At 38.4% G+C, this 25,281-nt stretch overlaps 1 long non-coding RNA gene and 1 other non-coding gene across 3 annotated transcripts in view; both read right to left on the bottom strand.

Moving 5' to 3' along the window:
* The window catches only part of LOC123606461, a 283,317-nt gene that overhangs the window by 105,883 nt on the left and 152,153 nt on the right, over positions 1 to 25,281 (bottom strand). For both annotated transcript variants that reach the window (XR_006716295.1, XR_006716294.1), the window contains exon 4: positions 14,021 to 14,078. This is a non-coding gene — a long non-coding RNA (uncharacterized LOC123606461). The remainder of the gene's footprint in view (positions 1 to 14,020; positions 14,079 to 25,281) is intronic.
* On the bottom strand, positions 22,833 to 22,939 carry LOC123607840. The gene has a single exon (XR_006716955.1). It is a non-coding gene; the product is annotated as a U6 spliceosomal RNA (small nuclear RNA).

Here is a 25,281-nt window from a genome sequence, read left to right as displayed (position 1 = left end):
TGCGACTTCGCTGAATTCATGTATCAGTTCTAGCAGACTTTTGGTGGAGTCTATCGGATTTTCCATGTATAATATCATGTCATCTGCAAAAAGTGAAAGCTTGACTTCATCTTTGCCAATTTTGATGCCTTTGATTTCCTTTTGTTGTCTGATTGCTGATGCTAGCATTTCCAACACTATGTTAAACAACAACGGTGAGAGTGGATATCCCTGTCGTGTTCCTGATCTCAGGGAGAAAGCTCTCAGTTTTTCCCCATTGAGGATGATGTGAGCTGTGGGCTTTTCATAAATGGCTTTTATGATGTTTAAGTATGTTCCTTCTATCCTGACTTTCTCGAGGGTTTTTATTAAGAAAGGATGCTGAATTTTGTCAAATGCTTTTTCTGCATCGATTGACAGGATCATATGGTTCTTCTCTTTTCTTTTATTAATGTGATGTATCACATTGATTGATTTGCGAATGTTGAACCAGCCCTGCATCCCAGGAATGAATCCCACTTGATCATGGTGTATAAATCTTTTTATATGCTGTTGAATTCGATTTGCTAATATCTTATTGAGAATTTTTGCATCCATATTCATCAGGGATATTGGCCTGTAGTTCTCTTTTTTTGCTGGGCCTCTGTCTGGTTTAGGAATCAAAGTAATGCTGGCTTCATAGAATGAGTCTGGAAGTTTTCCTTCCCTTTCTATTTTTTGGAATAGCTTGAGAAGGATAGGTATTATTTCTGCTTTAAATGTCTGGTAGAATTCCCCTGGGAAGCCATCTGGTCCTGGACTCTTATTTTTTGGGAGATTTTTGATAACTGATTCAATTTCTTTGCTGGTTATGGGTCTGTTCAAGTTTTCTCTTTCTTCCTGTTTGAGTTTTGGAAGTGTGTGGGTGCTTAGGAATTTGTCTATTTCTTCCAGGCTGTTCAGTTTGTTGGCATGTAATTTTTCATAGTATTCCCTGATAATTGCTTGTATCTCTGAGGGATTGGCTGTAATAATTCCATTTTCATTCATGATTTTATCTATTTGAGTCATCTCCCTTTTCTTTTTGAGAAGCCTGGCTAGAGGTTTATCAATTTTATTTTTTCAAAAAACCAACTCTTGGTTTCACTGATCTGCTCTACAGTTTTTTTTAGATTCTATATTGTTTATGTCTGCTCTGATCTTTATTATTTCTCTTCTGCTGGGTGTGGGGTGTCTTTGCTGTTCTGCTTCTATTTCCTTTAGGTGTACTATTAGATTTTGTATTTGGGATTTTTCCTGTTTCTTTTTTTTTTTTTTCTTCAGATTCTTCCTGTTTCTTGAGATAGGCCTGGATTGCAATGTATTTTCCTCTCAAGACTGCCTTCGCTGCATCCCAAAGCATTTGGGTTGTTGTATTTTCATTTTCATTTGTTTCCATATATTTTAAAATTTCTTCTCTAATTGCCTAGTTGACCCATTCATTCTTTAGTAGGGTGTTCTTTAACCTCCATGCTTTTGGAGGTTTTCCAGACTTTTTCCTGTGGTTGATTTCAAGCTTCATAGCATTGTGGTCTGAAAGTATGCATGGTATGATTTCAATTCTTGTATACTTATGAAGGGCTGTTTTGTGACCCGGTATGTGATCTATCTTGGAGAATGTTCCATGTGCACTCGAGAAGAAAGTATATTCTGTAGCTTTGGGATGCAGAGTTCTAAATATATCTGTCAAGTCCATCTGATCCAATGTATCATTCGGGGCCCTTGTTTTTTTATTGATTCTCTGTCTAGATGATCTATGCATTTTTGAAAGTGGAGTATTAAAGTCCCCTGCAATCACCACATTATTATCAATAAGGTTGCTTATATTTGTGATTAATTGCTTTACATATTTGGGGGCTCCCGTATTCAGTGCATAGACATTTATAATTGTTAGCTCTTCCTGATGGATAGACCCTGTGATTATTATAGAATGCCCTTCTTCATCTCTTGTTACAGCCTTTAATTTAAAGTCTAGTTTGTCTGATATAAGTATGGCTACTCCAGCTTTCTTTTGACTTCCAATAGCATGATAGATATTTCTCCATCCCCTCACTTCCAATCTGAAGGTGTCCTCAGGTCTAAAATGAGTCTCTTGTAGATAGCAAATAGATGGGTCTTTTTTTTAATCCATTCTGAAACCCTATGTCTTTTGGTTGGAGCATTTAGTCCATTTACATTCAGTGTTATTATAGAAAGATATGGGTTTAGAGTCATTGTGATGTCTGTAGGTTTCATGCTTGTATTGATATCTCTGGTACTTTGTGGTCCTTGCAACATTTCACATACAGAATCCCCCTTAGGATCTCTTGTAGGGCTGGTTTAGTGGTGATGAATTCCTTCAGTTTTTGTTTATTTGGGAAGACCTTTATCTCTCCTTCTATTCTGAATGACAGACTTGCTGGACAAAGGATTCTCGGCTGCATATTTTTTCTGTTCATCACATTGAAGATTTCCTGCCATTTCTTTCTGGCCTGCCAAGTTTCAGTAGATAGGTATGCCACTAGTCTTATGGGTCTCCCTTTATATGTTAGAGTGTGTTTATCCTTAGCTGCTTTCAGAATTTTTTCTTTATCCTTGTATTTTGCCAGTTTCACTATGATATGTCGTGCAGAAGATCGATTCAAGTTATGTCTGAAGGGAGTTATCTGTGCCTCTTGGATTTCAATGCCTTTTTCCTTCCCCAGATCAGGGAAGTTCTCAGCTATGATTTGTTCACATACACCTTCAGCCCCTTTCTCTCTCTCTTCCTCTTCTGGAATTCCTATTATATGGATATTGTTCCATTTCATTGCATCACTTAGTTCTCTAATCCTCCTCTCATATTCCTGGATTTTTTTATCTCTCTTTTTCTCAGCTTCCTCTTTTTCCATGATTTTATCTTCTAATTCACCTATTCTCTCCTCTGCCTCTTCAATCCAAGCTGTGGTCGCCTCCATTTTATTTTGCACCTCATTTATAGCATTTTTTTAGCTCCTCATGACTATTTCTTAGTCCCTTGATCTCTGTAGCAATAGATTCTCTGCTGTCCTCTATACTTTTTTCAAGCCCAGCGATTGATTTTATACTATTATTCTAAATTCTTGTTCTGTTATATTGCTTAAATCATTTTTGATCAATTCGTTAGCTGTCCCTACTTCCTGGAGTTTCTTTTGAGGAGAAGTCTTCCGTTTTGTCATTTTGGGTAGTCCCTGTGGTGGCTCCAAACTGCAGGGCACTTCCCCTGTGCTGTCCAGAGTAATTTGCATTGGTGGGTGGAGCTGCAGTCAGACCTGATGTCTGTCCCCAGCCCACCGCGGGGGCCATAGTCAGACTGGTGTGTACCTTATTTTCCCCTCTCCCAGGGGCAGGACTCACTGTGGAGTGGTGTCGCCCCTGTCTGGGCTACTTGCACACTGTCAGGCTTGTGGTGCTGCTTTGATGGGATCTGGCATATTAGTCAGGGTGGATCCACAAGGTGCACAGGGCGGGAGGGGCAGGCTTAACTCACTTTACCATTTGGGGTCCCCTGTGTGAGGGGGCCTGCAGCACCGGGAGGGAGGCAGGCAGGCAGACCCGTCAGAAGGATGGATCCACAGAAGCACAGCGTTGGGTGTTTGTGCAGTGCAAGCAAGTTCAGTGATGGGAACTGGTTCCCTTTGGGATTTCGGCTGGGGGATGGGACAGGGAGATGGCACTGGCCAGCGTCTTTGTTCCCCGCCGAGCTGAGCTCTGTCTTCCAGGGCTCAACACCTTCCCTCCCGGTGTTCTCTCGCCCTCCCACTCTCCGAGCAGATTTCTTGATTTTTAATATCCAGATGTTAAGTCCCGCTGGCTGTCAGAACTCATGCAGTCTGGCCCCTCCACTTTGGCAAGCCAGACTCAGGAGCTCTGCCTTGCTGGGTGGGCTGCCCCTCCACCGTCCTGGCTCCCTCCCACCAGTCCGTATAGTGTGCACTGCCTCTCCACCCTTCCTACCCTCTTGCGTGGGCCTCTTGTCTATGCTGGGCTCCGGAGAGTCCATTCTGCTAGTCTTCTGGTGGTTTTCTGGGTTATTTAAGTACCTGTGGGTGGAGTCTAAGTGATCAGCAGGACACAGTGAGCCCAGCGTCCTCCTATGCCTCCATCTTCTTCTAGAATCCCTTCTAAGTTTTTCTATGAAACTAATTCAGGTTAAAGGAGCAACAGGAAGTAAGTATTATGGTGGCCAGTCTATCATCTCTTCAATTACTATCTTGCTAGTGATTATAAAAATCTCAGAGAAATAAATTCATAGGCTGTTTCTGCTAAGCTATAAAGAATAGTGTCTCTTATGGTTGCTATTGTTGCATAACAAATCACCCCAGTAGTCAATGGCTTAACACAACAGCAATCATATTATTATCTCAAAGTTTCTCTGTGTGGCAAATTTGGAATGGGCTCAGTTAGGGTCTGGATCTGCCTTGGGATCTTTTACATGGTTATGGACAATTAGTAGTTAAAATAGTGATCTGGAGCAACTCAGGGATGGCCAGGCACCTCTCCCTATCTCTCCCTCTATTTCTCTATTTTTCTCTCTATCATATTCATACAAGTGTCAGGACTCCTCTAAGTGATCTCTCCTGGTGTGCTAGTTTGGGCTTCTTTACAGTATGGTAGCCTCAGGGCTGTCTGATGGTGTAAATGGTGGCTCAGGACTCAGTCTAAGTGCTCTAACAAGAAAGGTGGAAGATATAACATTTTCTTCCAACCTAGGCTTGGTAGTCACTTAGACTCCTACCACATTTTCCTAGTTACGAGGTAAGAGAATATATTCCATTTCTTAATATGGGAGTGGCAAGGTTTAGAAGATCTTGTGGTATTGGAAATATTGAGATAGCCATCTTTGGAAAATACTGCCACAATGTCTTTTACCCTGAAATGGTTATCTTTGCTAAATTGGTGATATTTTGAGTACAAATAAATGTACTCTTTGCTAATAGATGACTGAGAATGAATTGTTTTGGTAAAAAATAAAAATAATAAAAGAAATCTCATAGTGTCTTGACTCCTTGAGGCAAGGTATATTATTTGTTTTGCTTATGTTATTTGTTTATTATTTGAGATACTTCATTTCATCGAAATTCCAGTAGTTTCCCACACCTTTACTAGATCTCTGTTATTTATTCAGACTCAGGCCTGCCAGAAAGTCTGGAATTATATCTTTAGTTGAAAGAGATTCACTTTTATGACAAAGATCCAGCAACAATGGGAATAACAAACTGAAGGCCATTTGGCTCAGTTAGGTGAGGAAAGAGGAGAAAACTGATGCCAACATTGAATTGACAGAGGGGATGGACTATTTTATGCCAGTCTGATCATCTCTCTTGGTGTCACTTTCTCCCTTTACAAAATAGAGCAAACCACTTCTGACTTGCCTTACCAAACAATGGTGAAGCTAAGCTAAGAAAAATATTTGTTAAACAATTTTCAAATACATGATTCTATCCGGATGTCAACTGGGAGATGTAATTACAATACCTAGATTGACTTGCCTACGAGTCTGTGGCAGGGCTTTTGTCTTTGGAAGATGAGAGCATAGACCGATCATCCAGACATTTGATTTGAATGGTTTTTTCTCTAGTGGGGATAGATTGCCTCTAAGCCATCATTTGGTCTTCCTCTCCAACAGTGGAATATACTTGCTTAGTGGCTGGAAAGGTAAGCTAAACTCCTACTAGGAGAAATAAAATGCACCAAATTTTCTGACACTTGTCTATTAACAGCAAACTTTAACCAAATGAGAAAAAGAAATTTGATAAAACCTTCTAGTCAAATGCTCAACTAAATCTGATATAAACTCTTGAGAATCTACAGTACATAGGCACTTGCATACTTGAAAGCAGAAGTGAAAATGTGAAAGTGTAAGCAAAAGTTTTAAGTCTGTAGGCATCAGTAGCTTATCCTAAAAGGATAATCCAAAAGGACAAAGATTGTTTCACTACTTGGGAGTCAGAGAAAACTCATGCTCTGTAAATGGATTTGGTGGTGCCCAGTGAAATGGCCGGCTCACTGATTTCATAGTACTACAGAAAATTTTAGTTGGGAGCCATTTCTTCAAGATCATTAGAGTTGAGAAACTGAAGCTCTTCTGAACATGATCTTTTGAGATAAACATCACTCCAAAATCCCAAACCTATGGGATATGTAAAGTATATTTATTGCGAGGCCTCAGAGGCAGGTTGTGGGTTGTGGTCAGATTCACGCTATAAGGATAGGAAAGGTATTTCTTCTTCGTGTTTAGGTGAAGACGACCATTTATCTTTGTCACTCTCACCTACCTTCCCATTCCCATTAAATAATTCCTTTTAAGATACTGGGAAGGAATCAAACTTCAACTGATCTTTAAAAAGCAGATTAGAAATACAGCAATTATTGCCTGGATAAAGAGATAAGAAATGTTTCTAACAATCAAGTCAATTTATTTACTTGCAAGAGGCTCACCTGTGTGACAAGCACAGCTTGGTGCTTTTGTAAAGTCCTCTAACTCTCTTCTAAAAGAAGCCGTATTTAAGCAATCATCCATTTATACCATTTATACCGGCAGATAACTGCACACCAAGCAACACTTTGTACTTCTCTGAGAAAATTTGAAAGAAACAGATTTTCCTAAAATGGGATTTCAGTGATATTTTGGGTTAAACACAGTGCTTCTATTGTTTCTGCAATTTAGAGTCTTTACTACCAGTGAGCAAAGACAATCAATGATTCCAGAGACTTTCACAAGGCAGATAATGCAGATGGTATTTCATACTCTTGCATGTGCCTCGTGAATAACTTCCACAGGACTAATTAGTCAACTGTGTGTACTACACTGTTGAAAACTGGGCATATTAACAAGTAAGCTACCCCCCGGAATAAATAATGTTTCTTGGATTCAAGATGCATCGAATAATTCCTGACTGAAAGACTGAGTTGCTCTGGATAGAAAGTTGATATAAAATGTAGGACTCTCAAACCAAAAACCTGACTCTTACTTAGCGATTGTTTACTGTGGTCTTTCAATGTAAGCTTTGTATACACAGATTAACTTTGTTTTCTAAGTGTTTCCAAAGACTCTGGAAAACTAAGAATTAAGTTCTCCCCATTCCTCAGAAACCAGCAAACTCTTCCCCAAGCTCAACACCAATTGTTTGAAAATCTACCACACAGTGGCCTTCATCATCTATGCCAACAGATGTGAAGATGCCCAGAGACCTTCAAATGTTTGAGCTACTGAGTCTCATGGGGGCACCAGGAAGGGGAGGGAAAATGGTTCCGGAATTCCAAAGGTCACTGCTAGATTGAAATAATGAAAATTGCCCACATGTTGAAAAAAACTCAGACGTGATTACTGGAAAATCTGGCAATCAAGCCAAGGAGCTAACTGTGCCTAAAATTTCATTTATATTCTTTAAAAAGAGAGAGAGAGAGAGAGAGAGAGAGAGAGAGAGAGAGAGAGAGAAAGAAAGAAAAGAAGGTGTGCCAGGGTGAGAGAGAAATAATTATTATGTTCTTCAGCCTTCGGGCTACCACAATTAACAAGTTCAAACATAAAATGGAAGAAATATTTACCTTTACCAAAGGGGATAAAGTATGAACTATCACCTACATGAGCACTCATTTCTGAAAACAAGTCTAAGAAATTATTTTAAGTGATTGAAGAAAGTGGGAGTTAGAGCAATTTATTTTTACAACAAAGGAAGACTATGATATGTATTTGAATTATCTTTCAAGGCACTTATTGTGTCTGATAACCATTTCCTTACAATTATTTTATTCTAAGGACAGCTTTTCTTTCTAAAATCTCTCTCCTTACTCTTCCCTCAAAGGTGCTAGGACTGTGTGGTGATGGTAACATGATTATATATGTAAAAAGATGCACTTTCTGCATAAAGTAAACTAGACAATTACATATCATGAATCCGCTTTGATCATTTTATTCTGGGTTATTTACTAGGTGACATAGAAGCATCATGGGGTAGTATGGAGGCTCAGTTATAGGTTGGCTCCAACTGCAGGATCTTGGGTAAGTTTTCCTGTATTTATTTTTTTACCTAGCAAGCAAACATAGGCACTGGAGAAGTGACAGGCTCTGCGTATGTGCTGTAGTTACACAGAGATGGACACATTACCCTCATGGAGCTTTTAGGTAATTTCACTTCAGTATGCTCTGTTCCAGAATAGAAGCCTGACCTGGGGGCTTCTAGGAGGGTCCAATAAATGAGTGCTGAAGGTGGAATGGGGTCAGGAGGGAAGGTCAGGGACAGTTCTTCAGAAGATGTTAAGACTGAGACCAGAAGCTTAAGAAGGAGTTAGCTAGTGGAAGAGCAAGGAGGCACTGTGGAAAGAAAGCTCTGGACAAAGACAACAAGCATATGTGAAGACCTAAAGGCACTTGATCTGCAAATACTGTCTGGGTGACGTTTTAACTCGATGCATGTGTTTTAAGAAGAAACATGCAAAGTTTTGTCCTAGAACTTTGTCTAGAATCTTTAGAGACAAATGGCAGAGATGACAAACTTATAGCTAGTATCTGTTGTAGTGATCCATGATTCTAATTCAGCTTTCCTCTTTTTAGTCCAAAGCCTTCTGGAGAAGTACACAGGTGAAAACCTAAGGCTTTGCTTAGAGTGACAAGTGGGAACTTTTCAGATTACACCAGCACCCCTGAAACTATGAGGATGCACAAACAGGCTTCCCCAATGTCTGATGCATCTTCCAAAATAAACACATCTTTTAGAGTGATGGTTCTAAAATTTTAATTTGCATAAAAATTACCCAAGGTTTTTGTTAGAATGCAGATTCTGATTCAGTATTTCTGGGCAGGCCTGAGATTCTCTATTTAATGCTCCCAGTGTGATCCCTGTGATTCGAGGACCTCACTTTAAATAGTAAGGTCTTAAAACACTTAAGGAAGGCCCAATTTGGGGAGATCAATATCCTTAAAGTTTCAGTATTTTGAATCATTTACTTTAAAAATACATTCTCTTATTCTCTTTCCCTCTCTGTCTCTGTCTCTCTTTCTCATATACACACACAAGCACACACATGTACATACTTTAAGTTCATCCTGTTGACTATATATGTAAATGTGCAACAATTGACCAACTAATAGAGAATGTAACAACTATTCTTGTTATTCTTATCAACCTATAAATGGGTTAAACAATATCTTGTCCATGATCACCCTTTTTAATATTTGCACACATTTCTTTTTGTTATGTTCTAGTGTAATATTGAAATGTCAGAGCAGAACACTTAAATATATGTTACCTCCAAAATCTAAGAAAATCCAGCTAGTGTTGGACCTGTCTCTTCATGAGGGGCGGATCAAGGTGCATCAGTATGTTTTTCTTTTTTTTTTAAGTTTACTTATTTCTGAGAGAGAGAGAGAGAAAGCACAAGTTTGGGGGGTGGGGACAGAGAGAGAGAGGGAGAGAGAGAATCCCAAGCAGGCTCTGTGCTGTTAGCACAGAGCCCGACATGGGGGCTGATCTCAGAAACTGTGAGATCATGACCTGAACTGAAATCAAAAGTCAGACGCTTAACCAACTAAGCCACCCAGGCTCCCCTCAGTGTGTTTTTTCTTTAGAAGAAATATCCCAAAATGATCCAGGGCAGTGGACTCATAGAAACCTCCCCATGGGGAAGGACCTTGAACTTTCATAGATTTACTTCCCTCTCTCTGGCACACATGTCTCATTAAGGCATTTCAGGGCTTGCTTTTTCCCACTCATAAGATCCAATTAGTATAATTTTTGTTTAGATCCAATTTAGTATAATTTATCATCAGATAAAGAGCTGGAGTGATGTTCTGTGGGATACCAGTTCAAATAAGATCCCTGAAGCTATTACCCTTGCCTGTATTTGTCCAAATATCCCATCCAATCATCAGAGCCCTACTCCGTCCCAACTAGTCTCTCATCTTAGCAAATAAGACCTGGTGACCTGGTTTATGGAAATTAAATATCAATTTCAACACTTAAAATCAAGCCTTGGCCTCATTGTGGGCCATGTCTGCCCTGCAGCTCCATGAAAGAAGGAAATAAGGCACCACAGAGGCTTTCTGGTTCTCCAGTGCCTTGGGTTGGAAATTCAAGACTTTATGCTTATCTTCTTTACTTACACTATCCAGAGCAGTCATAAGTAGTCATTCCACCTCATCATCTCAGTAATCACTACTGTCATCTTAGCAAGTATGTGCTGTAGCCACTTTGTCTGCCTTGATCTCTACCTTCATTCAATACCACCACTGGTGATAATCTGAGTGACCATGATGCCACTGTAGGCCATGGATTACCAGTGTTTTCTATACCTCTGGCCTTTTATGCACTCTTCAGATAGGAGCAACTCAATCTCAGAATTTCATTTTGAGGATCCATTTGTCATGTCCCATACCTGGTACCAATTACTGCCTCAGTCAGAGTCCCAGCAGTAAGCACGGCATACTAATAGGGTCTAACAATAATTTAAAACAAGACTAATCCAATTGTCATCAGAGATGACCATCAATCTGTGCTGGCTGGAAAGAGCCTATATTTTCTTTTTTATTTATTTATTTATTTTTTTTTTTTTCAACGTTTATTTATTTTTGGGACAGAGAGAGACAGAGCATGAACGGGGGAGGGGCAGAGAGAGAGGGAGACACAGAATCGGAAACAGGCTCCAGGCTCTGAGCCATCAGCCCAGAGCCCGACGCGGGGCTCGAACTCACGGACCGCGAGATCGTGACCTGGCTGAAGTCGGACGCTTAACCGACTGCGCCACCCAGGCGCCCCTATATTTTCTTTTTTAACTATATAGTATTATCTTGCACAGGTAATTTTTATAAACCATCTAAAATTCACCTTTTATATCATACAGATTTTTCTCCATAGAATAAGCCAGTTTGCCATCAACCTTCCTAAAAATCCGTTACTTCTCTACTGCTTTGTGATGCCACCTTTATCATATATCAAATCCCCACATATGCAGATGTCTGTTTTTAGGCTCTGTATTTTATTCCATTGGCCTATTTTTCTGTTGCATTTATTATTCTGGTTGTGTAGTGTGCCTGAATATCTGGTAGGTGATTCATCCATGTACATGTCAGTTCAGTTTATTAAGTCCTTTAAACAACACACCATGCTAAATTACCAATTGATGATTTTAAATTGCCACCTAGAGAAGGTGAATCTGGTTATCTTCAGGACTTCTGTCTTGCTAAGCAAGGTGTACAAGTCAAAGAGAAGTTGAATTACTCATTTGTCACATGTGATTTTCCTTCTTTACCCTTTTCCACATAGTGCTCCATCTCCCCTCTCAATAAATATTGGTATGGGCTGAATTATTTCCCATCTCCACCGAATTCATATGTTGAAGTCCTAACCCTCAGTACCCGAGAATGTGGTATATCTGGAGATAGGGACTTTAAAAAGGTAATTAAGTTAAAATGATGTCATTAAGGGGGGTTTTAATTAAGTATTACTGGTGTCCTTATAAGAAGAGTAACTTTAAACACAGAAATGTATAGAAGGAAGAAATGTGAAGAAACAGGGAGAAGTTGGCTATCTATGAACCAAGGAAAAGAGCCCCAAAAGAAACCTACCCTGCTGACAACTTAATCTTGGATTTCTAGTCTCTAGAACTGAGAGAAAATAAATTTCTGTTTTTTTAATTCACCCAGTCTGTGGTACTTTGTTATGGCAGCCCTGACAAACTAATGTTATTAGATATTGAAAGAATATTGATTTAAAGGAGTGTAACCAATGTTAGCCTAATGTGCTTGCCCTGTCTAATCTATGGCTCCAGTTTTGGCCTTTTTTCCCTGTATTTTTCATCAGCTGTATTTTTGCCATTCCTCCATCTCTATCTGGCACCTGTAACTCAAATGTTCCAAATCTAGGTCATGGTATTATTCTTCAATTGTGTTAATCTCTGGTGGTATCTCTCTTACAGAGAGAGCTAGAAGTCATCCTAGACTTCTGCTTCCACCCTTCTGTGCATCCTTTTGAATCCACCTCAAGAGTTAGTTTATCCTGATTATTTCAATCTTGGAAATGTTTCTTGCCCCTGACCCCTTCCTATCCCAATTAACATTGTGCTGAGTCAGGCCTTCATTATTTTTTGCCTGGACTTTGCTGAAGGTATACAGTTGGTCTCTCTAACTCCATTCTCTCCATTTCTCAATGGAGATATTCCAATATGTTCTAAACATGTCTGATCATATGACTTAGCCCTTTCATAATTCCATTATTTAAATGAAAAAGTTCTAATTCCTTAGCCAGACATTCAAGACCTTTTATAATGTAGATAATTTGCCAGTTCAACTTATTACCACATCTCCCTCTTACCAAGTACCTTCTATTTCTGCCACACCAATCTATTTATACTTCCTTCAATACAAAACACATTCTCACAGCTTCATGTTTTTGGTTGTGTCAGCCTCTGCCTTCAATACCTTTCACCCCCTGTGTTATTTTAAGACTCCACACATCTTTTGAGGCCCACATAAATTGATATTTTCTTCAGGAAACTGTCCTTAGTATTCCCAGTTGTGATTGACAGTTTCGTGCTTCATATTCCCAGCTGTACTTTTTGAATCCCATTTCTTTCATATTTATCACATTTTATTTTATTTTGGTATCCTTGGCCTTCTCCAGGAGGTAGAAAGCTCTGTGGAGTCAGGGACAATGTTTTGTCCATTTTTCTATACCCACCCAATATACAGCATAGAGCTTTATATATTATAGGTGATCTATAAATATTTGAGTGAATAAAGACAGTTTGTCAGATATCAATTTCATAAGAGTTTTGAATTTGGAAGCATGTCACCATTTAGTTAATTTCAATCCATTTATTTTGTGGGAAATATGGTTTACTCATTCACAGACCCAAAATGTTAAAAGGCTCATTTCTTTTTTGGCTATAAAGTAGCTCTTAGAAAATATTATGAAAAATAAAGTGGAAATTAATCAGCGAAGAGAAAATTAAATTTTCCTTAAAAATGTCCTCAGAGGGGCGCCTGGGTGGCTCAGTCGGTTAAGCGTCCGACTTCAGCTCAGGTCATGATCTCACGGTCCGTGAGTTCGAGCCCCGCATCAGGCTCTGTGCTGACAGCTCAGAGCCTGGAGCCCGTTTCAGATTCTGTGTCTCCCTCTCTCTCTGCCCCTCCCCTGTTCATGCTCTGTCTCTCTCTCTGTCTCAAAAATAAATAAACGTTAAAAAAAAATTAAAAAAAAATGTCCTCAGAATTAAAATTGAGAGAAACCATTCAAAAGGCAAAAATGTAATTGCATTTGCCAATATATAAGGTATTTTTAGTAATATTTTATGGTGATTGCCAATCGTCTTAGGGCTGAGACACAGACTGTGGAAGGAGTAGGACCACTTTTTCTGAATCTAGAGGAAGAGCTATTTGGAATTGAAAGTGGCCTTACAATTTGAGAGACTCTATAGCAAAACATATAGTATTTGAGAAGTGGCCAACATTAAATAGAACCAAACCTTTCATTATCTTTACCCTCTTCTCCAATTATTTTTGAAAGCAAGTCTGCTATAAGTACCATTTACTGCTCAGACAGGATGCTGTGGAGTCATGGCCTAACCCATTAAACACTTCCAAGTTGTGGGATCCTTATGCCTTTGATTTTGTTGTTGTATTTTTATTTCTTGTTTTGTTTTGTTTGTTTCTGTTCCCACCTCATAACGTAGAGTCCAATTAGGGTTGGCGAAAACAGATGCTGTTTAATTTAAAAATCTTATATGACTATAGTGTTTGCTTTTTAAGGATTCCCCAATGATGCCTATAGAGCCCTGGATCTTCAGAATCCCAGATTTGAAGAAAGCTTACTTTATAAGTTAACTCAGCTTTATGGAGGAAACATATTATTTATTTTACTCTGACAGCATGAGGTCTGAGTACCTCCACTCCCTAGTAGTTGATAAGGCAACTCTTCACTAGATTTATTAAATATCAACAAAGACAATCTCTTTTAGTAGTGGTTAAAGGAAGTCTAACCAGAAAATTTCATAGGAAAAAGTAAAATATTTGACATCATCTACTTACTCAGATATAATGCTCTCCACAGATGCAGATTCCATTTTTCTACCCAAGTTTATATTAACTGTAGAATAAATAAGAAAATCTTGTTGATGGGAGAAAATCCAAATAAAGCTATAATCTCACATGATCTTCATAACAGCCCTATGGGGTAGATATTGGGTAAAAACCATATGAAACTGCTATTTGTGTAAATTAAAAAATGATTGACATTAGCAATTTAATGTGGTTTAAACTTTGTTATTAATATCTCCATTTTACAGATGAAAAGTCTGATGTTTAGAGGTCAAATAATGTACTGAAAATCACACAGCTGTTAAGTCACAAAGCCAGACCCAGAACCTAGAAAACTAGGTATGTCTGCCTCCAAAGCCTTGTTCTTCTCCTCCAGGCTGTACTGCCAGGTAAGGAATGCAATTAGGCTAAGTGAGAAAGGTGCATACCTCACCCTGTGGCCTCTCATTGACACAGCAGAGAGATGGGTAGCATTTCTTTGTTGTAGTTATATTTATGACTCATAAAGACAGATCTAGACTTGTGCAAGTATATACATTCTAGTTTCCTCCCGTATGAGCTTTAACTGTGTTAAATAAACAATGGTGTTACAGCTCTTGATCCACGGGGATGAAATTGCTTAAGATACGGATGGCAATGGTTTTGAAATATGTAATGTTTTAAGTCACCAAGCCTGTGACTGGCTGAAAGGTTCTCACACTGCCTTTGCGCTGTCTCATATGTTTTCCCTCTTACAGTATAAACTGCTCAAGCACAGCTTCCCTTTTCCCTTTGAGACTCCTTCTCAGTCAGCCTAAATAAATGATTACTGACCTTTAGGACAATGGTATAAGGCTGGAAATGGTGGTGGCCCAACTACAGACAAAAAATATTGCTGCCTAGATAGAGCAGCTCAATGAAAAAAAGTTATTATATGCACATACTCCTGCTTTGAGTAAGGCCCACTGTATACTTCATTTCAGTAGTTTTAGTTTCCTTTTTGAAGCGTTGCTTTTTAATTCTTTTCTCTTTTAGTTTGGCAGCCTTGTAGCTACAGTCAATTCTCTCCACTCTTGCCCCAGGCCTATTAGAATAAGGGCAATTGATTTATGCATCAAAAGTCTGATAGTATATAGAAGGTCATTCATTGAGAACTAAGGAGCCTTTAAATAGTGGTGGTCATGCAAATTAGTGTGATTGCTGGCCCAGGTCCTGAAAGAAATTAAGTTGAACTGAATAGAAACCAAACTATGAGAAACTTTGATTTTAAATAAGGTTTGAAAGTATGCATTTTCATCCTGGTACCAGATTTTTTTTTCATGTCACTATCATAAATTCTACCAGCTGGATGAAATTAATAAATGTGTATAATAGGGCTATAGAGATTGGTCGGGGGACAAGTTTCTGGTAATAGCATTGTTGGCAGAAAGACCAAAGCTTTCAGTTTTATCTTCGTTGTTTTTTTAGACAACAAATGATTTTGAGATATACCTTATTATTAGTTTTTAATTCTCTCATACCTGCTTCCCTCATCCCTGAGACTAAGAGAAGGAACAATGAATGGAAGCTTTCTCTGGGGCCAGGATTCCTTTGACTTTGATTCTCTGTGCTAGTATGGCCAGAGTTTTGTTTTCTTTTTTAAATTGATATATATTTGACATATAACATTATGTAAACTTAAGATGTACATGTTAATTTGATAAATTTATATATTGCAATATGATTGTCATTGCCATGTTAAGTTGGCACTTCTACCAGGTCACATATCATTATTTCTTTTCTGTGAAAGAAATAATTACAATCTAGTTTCCTAGCAAGTTTGATGATTATAATACAATATTGTTGTCTATTTTCACGATACTGTACATTACATCTCCAGGACTTATTTATCTACAACTTAAGTTGTGACTGGAATTATTTTTAAAGGTGCAATAGATTGTTTCCCTTAAAACTGGTCTTTCTCTGCCTTTGGCTGTTCTGTTCTGCCCCACCTCTTCCAACAATGGATACCTTGGGCAACTGACAGGGCGAAGCCAGAGAAGTTCTGGACTTGTGCTGTGAATAACAGGAAGTGGTGCAAGATACCTTTGGCTAATTCCTCTGAAGTCCCACCCCCCTCCATGAATTTCCTTGTCCTATTTCTACTCGGCAGTCACTGCCCAGGATCTCAAAGAGATGGTAACTGGATTTAGTGGGACTTCCCTAAATCCCAGAGTCATGATATTATTAAACTCTCATGATTCTACTTTCACTTATATAAAACCTTTATTCTCAAACTTAGGATTAAATTCATAAATAACATCAAGACAATATGTTAAATCAGTTATGCAGGATGTGGAAAAAAGACACAAAGCTCTTACTAGATGTATGTCTTCCTTAAATTGACTTTTAAATTCTGAAATATATACAGAAGAGTGTATATAATATAAATGTACAGTATACATCACAAAATGAACAGCAATGTACTCTCCACCCTGCCTGAGAAATAGAACATAATAATATGTCTGAGTTTCCCTGTCGTGCCTTTCAGAAGCAACCACTAGTCCTGAGTATTGTGTTTTAACTTCCTTTTCTTTATGGTTTATCCCACATATGCATGTATGTATCCTTAAGTAAGAAATCACTTAATTTTGTGAACTTCTGAACTCTATATAATCTGAATTATACTATATGTATGCTTTCATGACTTGCTATTTTTGCTCAGCACTGAGTTTCATCCATTTTTATTGCTATATAATGTTCTACTGTTTGACCTTAATTTTTATATTCATTCTCCTGATGATAGATATCTGTTATTAAAACATATATTATATATTAATATATTAATACTCCATTAAGATATTAAATAGAAAGTATCTAAACAAAATATTTTCAGATTTCCTTTATGCCTGAAATGGCCATCTGCAATTCCTAGTCAAGATTTTTCAACTATAATCTCTTAAAATTATTGATAATTATCATCAGCAAGAAACTTCATCATAAATTTGGCGACAGAGACTTTCTAACCATTTTTACAACAATATTATCTTAAGAATCTGGTAGCTATCATTTTCTTTCATTAACAAATGTAATATTATGGTTCTTGTTATTTTGTGGCAGTACAGAGGGATTTCTAATTCTGTTGAGGTTTTCGCAAATTTGTAGATTGTTCAGGTATTATCATCATAGTTGTCATTTTGAAAGTATACTAATGATGTGTTGCTAAAAGACACATCAGACACAGACATACAGAAATATCCTCTGTAGTGAGTTGAACATGCGTCCTCTCAAAATCTATGCCTACCGGGGATATCATTATGAACTTGTTTGGAAACAGGGTCTTTGTAGATATAATTAATTAAGATGAGGTCATCCTGGATGAGTGTAGGCAGTAAAATGAATGACTGGTGTCCTGATAAGGAGAGGACACAGAGAGACACACAGACAAACAGAGAAGGCCATGTGGCCACAGAGGCAGAGATTAGAGCAATGCAGCTACAAGCCAAAGTTATGTAAGGATTGCCAGAGTCACCAAAAGCTAAGAAGAGGCAAAGAAGAATTCTTCCCTAGAGGCTTCCAAGGGAGCATGGCCTTGCCAACACCTTAATTCAGACTTGTAGGCTCTAGAACTGTGAGAGAATAAATTTCTGTTGTTTTAAGCTACCTAGTTTGTGATCATTTATGGCAGCCCTCAGAAAGTAAAATACCCTCTGTGAACGAAGATGAATGAGATGTACCTCATGGAGTTTGTCTTCTAGGAGACACTCCCTGGTTTCCTGGCTTCCATACACTCAAGTAGCTGCATCTTGGTTTGTATACCATACTCCTTAGGCACCAGGATCCTGACCTCACCTCCAACCTCCACAAGTTGAATTGCTGTCCACCGTGGTCCATCTGCAGGTGGCTAATTGAATGGATGTCCGGTTGTAGAGCTCCTCTTGGGCTATACTCAGTGAGTCCAGGCAGTGCTAAGGGCAGGGTGACATTTATAGAGTCTATTTTCTGCAAGGACTGTGAGGCCACCACTCACTGTGCACGAGCAGTTCTCCTTAGAGTTCTGGAAAAGGCTGAATCCACATGGATGTGATTAGTTTGGTGGAAGTTCTGGCTGCCCCAGGTCCAGCTACAGTATCCTCAGACTGGTTAGGAAGCTCAGCTCTCATCCAGCAAGCCTCAGCTTATAACTGTAGAACAAAAGTTGCTTCCAGTGCTTGTTTGCCTCTATGGGTTCTAGTTTTCTTGTTTCTGGCCTCTGAAGAAATCCTTACTGTTTAACAATTTTGGTACAGATTTTAAACATTTGAAATATTTTATTCAACATATTAACTTGTGCTGTACAGGAGTATTTTCCTTTTTTTTTTTCAATATATGAAGTTTATTGTCAAACTGGTTTCCATACAACACCCAGTGCTCATCCCAAAAGGTGTCCTCCTCAATACCCATCACCCACCCTCCCCTCCCTCCTACCCCCATCAACGCTCAGTTTGTTCTCAGTTTTTAAGAGTCTCTTATGCTTTGGCTCTCTTCAACTCTAACCTCTTTTTTTTTTTTTTCCTTCCCCACCCCCATGGTTTCTGTTAAGTTTCTCAGGATCCACATAAGAGTGAAACCATATGGTATCTGTCTTTCTCTGTATGGCTTATTTCACTTAGAATAACACTCTCCAGTTACATCCATGTTGCTACAAAGGGCCATATTTCATTCTTTCTCATTGCCATGTAGTACTCCATTGTGTATATAAACCACAATTTCTTTATCCATTCATCAGTTGATGGACATTTAGGCTCTTTCCATAATTTGGCTATTGTTGAGAGTGCTGCTATAAACATTGGGGTACAAGTGCCCCTATGCATCAGTACTCCTGTATCCCTTGGGTAAATTCCTAGCAGTGCTATTGCTGAGTCATAGGGTAGGTCTATTTTTAATTTTTTGAGGAACCTCCACACTGTTTTCCAGAGTGGCTGCACCAGTTTGCATGCCCACCAACAGTGCAAGAGGGTTCCCGTTTCTCCACATCCTCACCAGCAAATATAGTGTCCTGATTTGTTCATTTTAGCCACTCTGACTGGCGTGAGGTGGTATCTGAGTGTGGTTTTGATTTGTATTTCCCTGATGAGGAGCGACGCTGAACATCTTTTCATGTGCCTGTTGGCAATCCGGATGTCTTCTTTAGAGAAGTGTCTATTCATGTTTTCTGCCCATTTCTTCACTGAATTATTGGTTTTTCGGCTGTGAGTTTGGTGAGCTCTTTATAGGTTTTGGATACTAGCCCTTTGTCCGATATGTCATTTGCAAATATCTGTTCCCATTCCGTTGGTTGCCTTTTAGTTTTGTTGGTTGTTTCCTTTGCTGTGCAGAAGCTTTTTATCTTCATGAGGTCCCAATCGTTCATTTTTGCTTTTAATTCCCTTGCCTTTGGGGATGTGTCAAGTAAGAAATTGCTGAGGCTGAGGTCAGAGAGGTCTTTTCCTGCTTTCTCCTCTAGGGTTTTGATGGTTTCCTGTCTCACATTCAGGTCCTTTATCCATTTTGAGTTTATTTTTGTGAATGGTGTGAGAAAGTGGTCTAGTTTCATCCTTCTGCATGTTGCTGTCCAGTTCTCCCAGCACCATTTGTTAAAGAGACTGTCTTTTCTTTTGGATATTCTTTCCTGCTTTGTCAAAGATTAGTTGGCCATACGTTTGTGGGTCAAGTTCTGGGGTTTCTATTCTATTCCATTGGTCTATGTGTCTGTTTTTGTGCCAATACCATGCTGTCTTGAGGATTACAGCTTTGTAGTAGAGGCTAAAGTCTGGGATTGTGATGCCTCCTGTTTTGGTCTTCTTCTTCAAAATTACTTTGGCTATTCGGGGCCTTTTGTGGTTCCATACAAATTTTAGGATTGCTTGTTCTAGTTTCGAGAAGAATGCAGGTGCAATTTTGATTGGGATTGCATTGAATGTGTAGATAGCTTTGGGTAGTATTCACATTTTGACAATATTTATTCTTCCAATCCATGAGCATGGAATGTTTTTCCATTTCTTTATATCTTCTTCAATTTCCTTCATAAGCTTTCTATAGTTTTCAGCATACAGATCTTTCACATCTTTGGTTAGGTTTATTCCTAGGTATTTTATGCTTCTTGGTGCAATTGTGAATGGGGTCAGTTTCTTTATTTGTCTTTCTGTTGCTTCATTATTAGTGTATAAGAATGCAACTGATTTCTGTACATTGATTTTGTATCCTGCAACTATGCTGAAGTCATGTATCAGTTCTCGCAGACTTTTGGTGGAGTCTATCGGATTTTCCATGTATAATATCATGTCATCTGCAAAAAGTGAAAGCTTAACTTCATCTTTGCCAATTTTGATGCCTTTGATTTCCTTTTGTTGTCTGATTGCTGATACTAGCATTTCCAACACTATGTTAAACAACAACGGTGAGAGTGGGCATCCCTGTCGTGTTCCTGATCTCAGGGAAAAAGCTCTCAGTTTTTCCCCATTGAGGATGATGTGAGCTGTGGGCTTTTCATAAATGGCTTTTATGATCTTTAAGTATGTTCCTTCTTTCCCGACTTTCTCGAGGGTTTTTATTAAGAAAGGGTGCTGGATTTTGTCAAAGGCCTTTTCTGCATCGATTGACAGGATCATATGGTTCTTCTCTTTTCTTTTATTAATGTGATGTATCACATTGATTGATTTGCGAATGTTGAACCAGCCCTGCATCCCAGGAATGAATCCCACTTGATCATGGTGAATAATTCTTTTTATATGCTGTTGAATTCGATTTGCTAGTATCTTATTGAGAATTTTTGCATCCATATTCATCAGGGATATTGGCCTGTAGTTCTCTTTTTTTACTGGGTCTCTGTCTGGTTTAGGAATCAAAGTAATGCTGGCTTCATAGAATGAGTCTGGAAGTTTTCCTTCCCTTTCTATTTTTTGGAATAGCTTGAGAAGGATAGGTATTATCTCTGCTTTAAACGTCTGGTAGAACTCCCCTGGGAAGCCATCTGGTCCTGGACTCTTATTTGTTGGGAGATTTTTGATGACTGATTCAATTTCTTTGCTGGTTACGGGTCTGTTCAAGCTTTCTATTTCCTCCTGATTGAGTTTTGGAAGTGTGTGGGGGTTTAGGAATTTGTCCATTTCTTCCAGGTTGTCCAGTTTGTTGGCATATAATTTTTCATAGTATTCCCTGATAATTGCTTGTATCTCTGAGGGATTGGTTGTAATAATTCCATTTTCATTCATGATTTTATCTATTTGGGTCATCTCCCTTTTCTTTTTGAGAAGCCTGGCTAGAGGTTTATCAATTTTATTTTTTCAAAAAACCAACTCTTGGATTCGTTGATCTGGTCTACAGTTTTTTTAGATTCTATATTGTTTATGTCTGCTCTGATCTTTATTATTTCTCTTCTTCTGCTGGGTTTCGGGTGTCTTTGCTGTTCTGCTTCTATTTCCTTTAGGTGTGCTGTTAGATTTTGTTTTTGGGATTTTTCTTGTTTCTTGAGATAGGCCTGGATTGCAATGTATTTTCCTCTCAGGACTGCCTTCGCTGCATCCCAAAGCGTTTGGATTGTTGTATTTTCATTTTCGTTTGTTTCCATATATTTTTAAATTTCTTCTCAAATTGCCTGGTTGACCCATTCATTCTTTAGTAGGGTGTTCTTTAACCTCCATGCTTTTGGAGGTTTTCCAGACTTTTTCCTGTGGTTGATTTCAAGCTTCATAGCATTGTGGTCTGAAAGTATGCATGGTATGATCTCAATTCTTTTATACTCATGAAGGGCTGTATTGTGACCCAGTATGTGATCTATCTTGGAGAATGATCCATGTGCACTCGAGAAGACAGTATATTCTGTTGCTTTGGTATGCAGAGTTCTAAATATATCTGTCAAGTCCATCTGATCCAATGTATCGTTCAGGGCCCTTGTTTCTTTATTGACCATGTGTCTAGATGATCTATCCATTTCTGTAAGTGGAGTGTTAAAGTCCCCTACAATGACCACATTCTTATCAATAAGGTTGCTTATGTTTGTGAGTAATTGTTTTATGTATTTGGGGGCTCCTGTATTCGGCGCATAGACATTTATAATTGTTAGCTCTTCCTGATGGATAGACCCTGTGATTATTATAGAATGCCCTTCTTCATCTCTTGTTACAGCCTTTAGTTTAAAGTCTAGTTTGTCTGATACAAGTATGGCTACTCCAGCTTTCTTTTGACTTCCAGTGGCATGATAAATAGTTCTCCATCCTCTCACTCTCAATCTGAAGGTGTCCTCAGGTCTAAAATGAGTGTCTTGTAGGCAGCAAATAGATGGGTCTTGTTTCTTTATCCATTCTGATACCCTATGTCTTTTGGTTGGCGCATTTAGTCCATTTACATTCAGTGTTATTATAGAAAGATATGGGTTTAGAGTCATTGTGATGTCCGTAGGTTTCATGCTTGTAGCAATGTCTCTGGTACTTTGTCTTACAGGATCCCCCTTAGGATCTCTTGTAGGGCTGGTTTAGTGGTGACGAATTCCTTCAGTTTTTGTTTGTTTGGGAAGACCTTTATCTCTCCTTCTATTCTAAATGACAGGCTTGCTGGATAAAGGATTCTCGGCTGCATATTTTTCTGTTCATCACATTGAAGATCTCCTGCCATTCCTTTCTGGCCTGCCAAGTTTCAGTAGAGAGATCAGTCACAAGTCTTATAGGTCTCCCTTTATATGTTAGAGCACGTTTATCTCTAGCTGCTTTCAGAAAATTCTCTTTATCCTTGCATTTTGCCAGTTTCACTATGATATGTCGTGCAGAAGATCGATTCAAGTGACGTCTGAAGGGAGTTCTCTGTGCCTCTTGGATTTCAATGCCTTTTTAAAAATATGAAATGCTTCACGAATTTGCATGTCATCCTTGCGCAGGGGCCATGCTAATCTTCTCTGTATCATTCCAATTTTAGTATTTGTGCTGCCGAAGCGAGCACAGGAGTATTTTCTATGAACAGTTATTCTATCATTTTGGGGGGAATAGAACAAAGCTGACTTTTCTTTTATTCCAATCTAGGCCTTCTTGTGTTGCTGTTCTCAGTTGCAGTATGTTGGTATATCCTGCTTCCAATATCCGCTTGCGGAAGCATATGAAGCTTATTCCTTTGACTTATCATAACCTTATAATGACCACATTTGCAGAATCTTAAATTAGAATATATGATCTAAAAATATTACTATGTATTTATGGACTAAAGAATAGAATCTTGGAAATTTTAACTCTTATGGAACACTTCTATGTGCTTGTCAGCCATACAATAATTGCTCAGTAAATGTTAGCTATCACTGTTACTATTATTATTGTTGTTGTTCTTACCTATGCCAGGAGAGCTTTAGGTAAAACTAGGATGGAAAAAAATGTTGGTTGTCATCTTCTCTTTCTTTTTTTATGTGGTGTCCCCTCTCTTAGGTCACTGAGCCTTCCAGTGAGATCTAATTCCCGGTACTGTCCTTGCAATGACCAGGGTCTGTACTTTCATCTTCTCCTCCCACTTCATCCTATTCTTCTTAAAATGTAAGTGCACATGCCTCATGTCCACTAGGCCTCTTTCCTTCTAAACTAAACTGAAATCAATAAAAGCCAAGTCTACTTAATGCTAACTGACCATGCAGTACTAAATTTAACAGTACTCTTGAGTGTTCCAGTTAAGGAAGTGTTTAATATGACAGGTATAGCGATACAATAAAGCCCCTGTGTTGTGCATTTTCAGGTGGGAATAATTTTTAGTATCATGGAGGCATAATCCACAGAATATGAGCAAAGATGAGATAGGCTATGAAAAGATGATATATAATGATAATAATTATTATTATTATTTCCATTTTACAGATGAGAAAATTTTTTCTTAAATGTAAATGTTCAATTTGTCTTAGGTTACACAAAAATTCAGCAGGAAGTATTTGCATCAGCCTTCTCTAAATACAGAGACTCTGATCTTACACACAAAGATAGTGAACATAAATTAGTGAGTAAGGTATGCATGGGACTCTGAACCTGGCACAAAGAACAATAGGGAAGAAAAAGCATAATAGCAGTGGTTAAGGTAGAGAGCCTTGAACAATAGAAAATGGGCTTCTAGAAATTCAGAGGGTGTTTAAGAAGCTGTATATTAATATGCTATTAGCAAATAACGTCTTACTATGTAACGGCAAATGTGAAACCTAAGAATGATACAAGAGAGGCCCATTGTCACCACTGTGACCTTGAGCCGAGCCACAGGGGCCTGGAAAAATTTAGTTATTCCTTAAAGGAGGTATTAATTGTTACTTAAGAATCACATACTACTGAAGAAACACATGTATTATATATAATCTGTTAGCTGTTCATGTTCATTCCTTAATTCAATAGTCACCTATGTAGGTATGCCAGTTTACTAGACACTGTTGGGAATCCAAAGACAATAGAATTGACTTAAGCCTAGTAGTAGACTATACAGTATATAAATCAGATAAATATTTGGTAATTTTTTATACTTTACCCATGACATCATTCTGTGTATTAATTTATTTGATTACATTTTTTAAAGAATTCCTTTCTATTGTTGTTAAGGGAGAGACATCTATGTAGATCTGGTTGTATCTGATCATAATATCTAAGTTTGGAATAACTCATGAATTAATCTACCAGTTACAATGATATCTGTAACAGGGAATGCCCCTGCTTTAAGCATAATCAGTTAACCTAATTTCATGTAGGTAGCTTCCTTTTTTGTTTGTAGGAATGTAGGCATTGGTTCTTTGTATTCCTTTTGAATGTTATTTCAAAAACTATTTGTATGCACCATTGGGTGCTCCATTATTCACATGTTTTAGCCATACAAGCAAAGTTGTCACTAACCTCACAGCTACTGGGGGCTGTTGTGACTCTGGTCTTCTGAGCTTGATGAGCCAATTTGATTACAGAAGGGAAAGTAAAGGCTCCACTTCTCTACTCTCCTATCCTTCACCATAGTTGATCAAAGTCCCTTCTGCTGTACAATTTATCAACAGGGGGACTGGTTTGCATGAAATTGTACAGTGAATGATTGAGAGGTCAGTCTCTGAAATTCAAGTCCTGGCTTTGAAACATACTAGCTGTGTTACCGTGGCAGGTTATGTCACCTCTTTAAGCCTGGTTTTCCTTTTGTATGAATGTAGGTGCAATAGTATATCTTAAAGGATTGGAGTAAATATTAAATAGGATAATGCATGAAGAGTGGTAAAATACATTATCTGGTATTAGCTTAGTGTTAAATAAATGTTGATATGAAGATATGACCCATGTTGTCCAGTCTTATTA

The sequence above is a fragment of the Leopardus geoffroyi genome, chromosome A2, assembly GCF_018350155.1.
Source record: "Leopardus geoffroyi isolate Oge1 chromosome A2, O.geoffroyi_Oge1_pat1.0, whole genome shotgun sequence".
Lineage (NCBI taxonomy): Eukaryota > Metazoa > Chordata > Mammalia > Carnivora > Felidae > Leopardus > Leopardus geoffroyi.
The sequence above is the reverse complement of the archived record's forward strand: the minus strand, read 5'-3'. Positions and strand labels throughout refer to the sequence as shown.